Raw genomic sequence first — 9,582 nt, forward strand, 5'->3', positions numbered from 1 at the left:
TACTACAAATGTCCTACAATTTTAATTGAATGATAGATTTAAATTAGGATAATGTTTCAAATGACAATCACATTCATAAGCCAATATTAAACATTTAAATTGTTTGAATATGCTATATAGACAAGAACAATTTCAATCAGCAAACCGTGACATCTGGAGTATGTATTCAGATATATGTATTATACCATCATTTTTGTGTTTGTGTATCGAGAATTTGGACTAAATATCTTTAACATTCTGAGGTAATTTAAATAATGATGTAATGCTCACTTAACTTAAACTAACAAAAGATTTGAGAATGTAACTAAAATAAACAACAATAAGCTATCTAACTTAATGGGAAAAAATATTTAAAGATTCCTTTTCGTCAACAGTATTTTTGTCTTTGTGATTACAAATGTCTTCCGAGATACAGTCATTTGTGTTGACATTATGAAAAATTTTGGTTTAAATTTGTTACACCATGTTACTTTCTTTTGTGCATTTAGGGAAATTATTGTTGACAAAAAAATATTGTTATATATACTTTTCGTTAACGGAAAACTTGACAAAGTAATATTTTACTTACAATTGTTGGTTAACAATTTGGTGTGTTAATTTTTGTATGTTGTGTAACGTGTTTAACACAGTTATTGCATACTGACATATGAAGAATAACTAGATATTTCTTAAGTCAGACAACAATATTTATAGTTATGTGCTAATTCACTTGATTAAACGAACATAACGTATCTAGTGCACATCGCTACTTAATTTCTGAAACCCCCTTCAAACCCAAACTGTATACTATATCATTTTTGGTATAAAATAAGAAACATATTTCTGATTTTGTCTAACACAGTGACCATGTCATTTTATTAAACATTGTACAAGCTAAATCATCATTTCACTGTCCACAAAAACATTGGATTCACTGAATACAAACAACGTCCACTAAATAAAAATGTGTTATGGAACACTGGCCTTACAGAATGTCTAAAAATAAACAAATATGATAATTAGTACACATCAAATCGATCTCTGAATTACAAAACAATTTTACCCTTCTGTAAATATGTTAACACTGTAGTAATCAACTTGGTCACTGCCTAAACTTTATAACTGAACAAACGTGATCCTTTTTTTTATTTAATTCCGACGAAATTCAAACCGGTTCTTACAATAGGTACTTCGCGAATAAAAATGACTACGCGTAGAGCACATACATATATTTATGTTCTAATTCACTTGTTCAAACGAACATTAAGTATCAATGAGAACAACGCTACTCAATTTCTGAAACCTACTTCAAACCAAAACTGTATACGATATCATTCTTGGTATAAAATTAGAAACATATTTCTGATTTTGTCCATCACGGTGTCCATGTCGATGCAAAAAGAAAGCAGTGGTTAAAACCAAGTTTTTTGTAACAGATATACGCTTTGTCATATCTTCAGATACAAAACTATCTTTTGCCAAGTTTGATTTCAAGCGGCCGAGTATCTTTAAAAGTCTATCTGATATACAGTGCATATGATAATATCTCATTCATAGAGCGTAACATAAATATGTCTGTATTTTAGCTTCCGCCAAATACGACTTAAAAAGTTTTACAAGACATAGAGGATTATCTATTTTATCAATTTAAACATTATTTCCTTTTCTATAACACTCAGTTGTACTCTTTTCTATAAAAATGTCTGCATATTCGACAGTAAAACAAACATTTCTATAAAAAATGTCTGCATATTCGACAGTAAAAATAAATAGATTTGGCGTTAATATTACATCGTTCATTATATCTGAAAAACCCAGTGTAAGCTAACTCGCTCATGCACAGTTAACGCAAATCTTTAAGCGATCTCGACTTCATGCTTTTTTTATAATGTCTAGATCTACGGATGTCTTTTTCTGAATCAATCTAGATAACATACATTTCGATGCATCGAGTATACTTCTTACAAAATCTGAATCACAAGGATTCTTTACTCCTTCAATAAGATGTGCCCACTTAATACCGTAAAATACGGCCTCAACACCACTAAAATGGCTAATGGTATCTAATAGATGTTGCAAATATAAACTACACCTGTCCTAAGTTATGAATCTGGTGTAGAGTAGTTTCAGTTCTTTTATGTAATTTATCTCGTTTTTTATATAGATTAGACCGTTGGTTTTCCCGTTTGAATGGTTTTACACTAGTAATTTTGGGGCCCTTTATAGCGTGTTGTTCGCTGTGATCCAAGGCTCCGTGTTGAAGGCCGTACATTGACCTATAATGGTTTACTTTTATAGATTGTTATTTGGATGGAGAGTTGTCTCATTTGCACTGACACCACATCTTCCTTTATCTATGACATGTAAATCATTACACGGAAGAATCGAAGTTATCTCTGAATATTTTCGTGTCCATAATACAAATCTTTTGAAATACCTAATGTACTAAGAGACCGTAGTTTTAGCTCTTGAATCTAGTACTGTTGATGAATTTTTTTTTAAAGTATTTTCAACTATGGGTGATAATAATGTCACTCTGTTTCCAAAAAACAGTCGTAAAACTTTTCTGTAATAAAAGATAATTACGAAAATAGTAATTAAACAGTAATAATACAATAAATCTATATTTACCTTGTAAATTCCTAATCCATTCAAGCGGTCCAGTGACTTTAACTGCGTAGTCCAGTGACTGCAGTGGTCAAGTGACCATAACAAATCATATGTCCAGTGACAAACACAAAACAATAAACGAGTGCGAGTCGAGTGATATTCCTATGCCAAATCATTAACAGTCTAGTGACCATCATAACCAAGTAAAAAACGGTTGCCCAGTGACCAACATGGATAATCTGTAATATATAAATGATATTACATATCTGAAGCATTTAATCTCACTGCTTAAACAGTTCCTTTAAAATCACCTTCAGTAGAAATAGAATTGACATTATGTCCAGCAACAAATATTCTATTCGCCTAAAAAAAACTCAATAAAATCTTCAATATATTGTTTATAATGTAAACCTTCCTCAAACAGGAACGGCCAAAACGGCGATGAGGACCACGTTGGCACTATCAGAGTTCCAACAGATCTACATTTAACTAAATGGTTATTAAGGTCAGCTGTTACTGGTGGTACTAACCAGTTATTTTCTTCATGCCAGTTACATGTAAATGAATCGATACTTCCTGAACCCGGATTCCAATATAAGAATCAAATCTAATCAGTTTTCTATTTTCCATACTGGCAAACCCGTCAATGGAGTGAGGACCCAATAAATTATCTACAAACTCAAAACCAATCATCTGTAGTCCACCAATCGTCGATATCAAAACACATTGTTGTAAATCCCATATAAACCCCAAACATTTTAAATGAATAAGAAGGGGACCAGATACTCTTCTCTTTGTTTAGAACAAAAACCCGACATAATTAAATCTTATTTAACGATGTCTGCATGTAATTAAAATACTTCACTATCATCATCTAACCCTAATCCGTCGTCAAATATACGACAATTTTAATGCTCTTTCTCCGCGAGTATGCGACAAATGGTCGTTATACGTTTGTAAATACATAACCACTCGATGTCAATCCAAAAGGTAAAACTGTAAATACGTAATATTTTGCAATCCCCTCAAACTTCCACGAGAAACCTAAATACTTCTAATGTGGAGCAAATACGTTAATATGATGATACCCGGATTTCAAATCAATAAGAAATCCAACGGAAATGTATTGTTTAGCAACTTTAACATCTTCGAATTTAACTTTGTTTACTATCACTATTTTGTTTACATGTCTCAAATCTAATACAAGTGAATAAAATTGAGAATGGAAATAAGAATGTGTCAAAGAGATAACAACCCGACCATAGAACAGACAACAGCATCAGAAGTTCAACAATAGGTCTTCAGTGTTTACCTTTTGCTCTGATTGCTACGGTCAGCAGGTTCACAGCGTGCGGTCTGTTCGATACATGTTTAACTAAACCGCCTTTGAGCACATCTAAAATAGCTATTGTATTTTTTAAAGCAGACATATTATTTAAAAAAAAATAGAAGTAGGTTCTTGTAAAAAAAAAGGAATTTTATAACCTTCTTTGATCATATTATAAGCAAAATCTGTTGTACAAATCTTATCCCAAAAAGTTAAAGAAGTACTTAATCTGCCCTTCACAGTTATATCAGAATCATCTTTTTCATATTCCAAGTAAGTGTCAATTTTAAATTGTTCATGTACTTTAAAAAATTCTTGATTGTTTTCTTTACTAAGGAGGTGCTCTGGGTACTCAGTTCTTGCTTTGTCTGCGACATTCTCTTGCCAAGTGTCGTAAAATTCACACTTTTTGCTGGGCTTTGCTAGCCTTGAGCTTCACAAACAGATGCTCATGCACGAAAGGGCTGAAGTTGCAAACTATTACCACCAGAATTTCCACCACTGTACTCCTGTTGATACGACGAACCAGATGCTTCTGTGGGTCTTTTTCTACAATGCTATTGTTTATCCGTCTTAGCTGACTTGATTATCTTGTCTGCCCTGCTATCCGGGGCCCTAATGCGTTTCTTATCTTCCGAATCCCTTGCTAGCTCATCGGATAAGTATTCACTGACCGTCTGCCAACCCCCTTCGGACTTATCCGCGATTCTAATATGCCTATTCAGTTTGTTCAGCAGCTCTTTCGAATCTTCTAAGTACGAAATGGCTTTATTCGGACGTTTCTAAATTGTCAAACACATCTACCTTCAGGTCAAACTAGACCTTGTTATCTTTGAATTTAAAGTTGTTTTCTGACTTCTTTACCTTTTTTCCTTAAACTATGGGTCGAATCGTTTAGAGTCTCCCCGAGCCCGGCGATTTTGTTATTTATGTAGGTCTTCGTTAGTGACAAGAAATCAGCATTAGACAAATCTTCTCCCACCGTATCTTCAACTATATCTTCATTAGGATTCTTTTCGTTGTCGGACATATCTACACTGTAGTAATCAACGTGGTCACCGCCTTACCTCGACAACTGAACAAAAAGTTATCCTTTTCTCATATACCTCCCGCAAAACTCAAACCGGTTCTTACAAAAGATACTACTCGACTTGAAACTACTACGTGTAGAGCACATAAATAAATAAATTTGTTTCCTCGTGAAACTTTTTGTTAAAAATGAATTTATAAATTTTAAATAATTATTTTAAAAGATTAATTGTGACATTAATAAATTTATATCGTCATCATGTATTTCTCTTACTAACTCTTGATGAACATTCAGTTTTTTAAATTATTTGATTTCTAGCAGTCCCAAAGTGTGCCACTATTATATTCTTCTATACATTTTCAGTACATAAAGTAATTAAATTGTACACGTATTAAAGCTTCTTTGAAAAATTGTCTGTACCAAGTCATGGCTATGCCGGATGGTTTTCAAACGTTCCGTTGTGTGATTATGTTTGATTTTGTGAATTTTGATGAACTTTTATGATCTTCCTCAAACAGTTTTATATTGAACTTTAACTACAAGTAATGTTATACCTATTTTTTGTTTCTAAGGACAACCGGATGAGCATGTTGAATAAACCTTTAAATTCTAAACATAAAAAAGCATGCAAGTTTAGTAGACAATCGCAAATGTTTATGTAGAGATTAAAAAGCGTTTTTAAAACCAAAATGTGATGGTTAAATTCATGAAGGACTTATTTTTATTGTTTACACATGCTACGTGATAGATAACTCAAAATGCTCAATGAATCTCTTTTTCATTATGACCACGTTTTATTTGTACTTCCTGGAAAGTTCTGAAATCAGATAGATATGAAATATTTTATTATTAGCTGCTGGTAGATGACTTATAAAATCAACAGTAGTATTTCGCTGTGCAAATGTCATAAGGGAACGTTCATTTATCTTCAGACATCAAAATATAACTGTTTTGATCCTGGTTTCACACCAAGTAATGTGATTATAATCCATTAAATTCGAGCTCCTAGACAATATTTTCATATTATGTCTCCAAAAATACATAATTAATATTCATGTTTAACTATTTATCGTACGTGGTATATTTGTCTTTAAATTTTAAAGTAACATAATTGTTTAATGTCGATGTATTAAAGCTACGGTTGCATAATCTTTCATGTGACCGTGACGTCACAGACTTTTTTAATTGACTACCTACAAACGGAATTTAGAATTACATTATAAGGAATGACTAATATTTTTTTGTCTTTTCGAAATAACCTTTAAAATTTGGTGCACACTTTTAACGAGGGTTATTTAGTGTTCACAACATTTTTCATTTTATTTCTTCCTAGACTTAAATTGATATCACAGTCTTTCCTTAAGTAACATTTAGAAATTGATACATCAACGTGCAACTATTGCGTAAAAGAAGATGCAATGCTTTTATTTATGATTGAGGTTCAGGTATTTGACATCCTGTCATGAATTAATTGTAAACTGCCATGCAAATATTGCATGCACTTATCTTGTTTGTGTTTCTGTTATTGCTTTGCTGTCTCTTAATAAAGGTTCCTGCATGATGTATCTATGAATATCAACACGGAAAAAATCCTATATTATTATGTGATAATCAGAGTATTCTTTAACGTGTATCACATGAAGTAAACATTGTACAATCAAGAAATACGCGTTAAGTGTGCTTAGATACTGAAAGAATAAAATCCCAAATAAACTGAACTCCGTGGAAATTCTAAAACGGAAAGTCCTAAATTAAAAGCTCAAACACATCAAACGGATAGATAGCAACTGTCATATTCCTGACTTGGTATTTATCACATTTATAACTAAACTGAAATGCATTTTTCACATACATATCAACATTTTATTTGGCAAATATCTACATTAAGCACATAATGATATACGTTATTGATATTTCCCATAAATGCAACGACAGAAACGCATACGAACTAGGTAAAATAGATATAGACGTACGGATAATGTATTAGACTTATATAAATTTAGACATACGAAGACATGATCTTTCAGTCTGTTCAATTGAGATCCGGAAGTGAGATTCAAGTAACTGTTAGTATTCATTTGTTGATCTATATATCATTGTCATTTTGCTTAGTTTATTTTGTTACCTACCTGTCATTGGAATCGGACTTCTTTTATAATTCAGTTCAATTTCAATTCTTCTTATGCCCCATTTATGGGCATTATGTTTACTGGTCTGTGCGTCCATCCGTCTGTTGGTCCGTTCGTCCGTTCGTTCGTTCGTTCGTCCGTTCGTTCGTCCGTCCGTTCGTCCGTTCGTTCGTTCGTGCGTTCGTCCGTCTGTTCGTTCGATCGTCCGTTCGTTCGTTCGACCATTCGTTCGTTCGTCTGTTCGTCCGTCTGTCCCGCTTCAGGTTAAAGTTTTTGGTCGAGGTAGTTTTTGATGAAGTTGAAGTCCAATCAACTTGGCACTTATTAAATATGTTCCCTATGCTATAATCTTTCTAATTTTAATGCCAAATAAGTGATTTTCCTCCATTTTCACGATCCACTGAACATAGAAAATGATAGTCCAGATGGGGCATCCGTGTACTGGGGACACATTCTTGTTTGGCATTAGAATGATTGAAAACTTTAAGATAATTTTCAATAATTAAATGAGTTTTTCAGTGAACGTATGCGACTGTACAATAAGGGGGGGACTTAATTTAATACAATATTGAAAGTTGAAATTTGCGTTTAGGCCATATACGTTGAATCGGGTTCATGCAAAACTTATTCTTTTTATAATTGAGTTTAAACAAAGTAACGACGATGTCTATGAAATAAAATGATTGAATACACAAGAATATAAAGCATTGCAAAATAGACTAACAACTTTAAAAAATAAATAATGATAGAACCGCCTTTAATTCGTTTCAAAATGGAGAACGTTGCGGTAATTCAATCCCAAGTTTAGTGACACAAGATAAGATTTCTTTTCTTTGTACGAATCCTGTAATAATATTGCGATTATTAATGTTAAGCTTCCAACGTTTTAAAACATGTCGTCATTGCAAAGTACACTTCGGTCATATCAATCTATAAATGAGCGACATAGCAAAACTGTAACATCGGGGCGCCTACGGAACAAATGTCAAATGAACCCTGTCAAGAAAGGAATGACTTTTCCTGCTATTTGCAGCTATTCATATCCCTAAACAAAAGTCAGGAAAAAAGGCCATCTCTGATCGACAATACACACTTGCAATAATCACATGATTGTAGTCTGTGGAATGTTTCTGACTGTTGTGATAGTTATGGCTTACGGTCTGGGCAGTATAATTGATTTGATATCTGAACTAAGGTTCTCATTTATATCGCACTGCTAATGGAAAATAAACTTGCTTCTGTAAATGTCTTTGTAATTTATGAATAAAGCCTGAATCCTCATTATGTGTCATTTGGTCTCATGTTTAGAGTCGACTCATTTGCAATCCTACCACCTGTTATTTTTTAATATATACGAATATCTAATTTTAGAGTGTACAATCCCTTGTTTTGGTTTTAGCTTTTTTTGTTTCAATATACAATGTGTGCACATATATGAGAGAGACAAAATATACCCTAGATACATTCATAACATATAGGTCGAAAATAAACTGAAAAAGTCACGGTCAAACAAGACAAACACCCAAAAACAACAATAGTACACAAACAAAACCCTTTAATACACGATACTTCAATTTCTAAACTTCAGCCGGCAGCTGTTTTGTATATATAAAAGAAACAGTTGTTTACCGATGTTTCAAACAAAAACTTGTAGTATTTTTACTCTTAGGAATTACTGAATTAGCGTCGTTATGGGTTACATCGTTCAGGAGGCTTGTCACGTTACAGCATCGTTCAAGATTAAAAAGTTCTCCGGATTTAACCTTGATTGGAACGTTTTTATGAAGTAACGTTCCATTTCCTTGGATAGGCTTCATCCGTCTACATTTAAAAATAGGCATTATTTCAAATTGGTTTTTTTTTAACAAAAATGTCACATTGTCAAGATGGGCTCTAACTGGCGAATTGTTGTATTGCGGGTGTTTTATTTGTGCTTTATAACCGCGAACCCGTTTACAGAGTTTATTCCCGGTCTGTCCAATATAATGTTCGTGACAAGCAGGACACGTGACGCAATGTATTTTGTCTTGCAAGTCATATTTAATTTGGCGACAACATGAAATTTTCTTCTATTTTTAAATGGTTTCATTTTGACCGTTTCTAAAAAACTTAAATCTTGACCGCAAACACCGCATCTTTATCTCCGAAATATTTCATTTCAAGGCCACTTACCTTTGGTTCGAGTAGAACAGTGGTCAAGTCTTTTCGCTGTCTTCGGCTTCAAATCAAGTTTTCTTGAAATTTCTACAAATTGTTTTATGGTTTCACTTTCATGTAGAATCGGAAGGTTCGATTTAATAGTATTGAACACGTTCTGTAAATACGGGTCGTGTGTACTAACGCACGGTATTGTCTTTAAGTTTTCATCCGCGTCTTTCATTTTCGGACTTCGTCATCTTTGAAGTGTAAAGCTGTTTCGCTTTGCGTACTCATACGCAAAAACAAAACATTTGGAGGCACAGTAGAGGAATAGCTGAACAATGGTAATAAATAACACTCGCCAATTA

Source organism: Mytilus galloprovincialis, chromosome 10 (assembly GCF_965363235.1).
Source record: "Mytilus galloprovincialis chromosome 10, xbMytGall1.hap1.1, whole genome shotgun sequence".
Taxonomy (NCBI): Eukaryota; Metazoa; Mollusca; class Bivalvia; order Mytilida; family Mytilidae; genus Mytilus; species Mytilus galloprovincialis.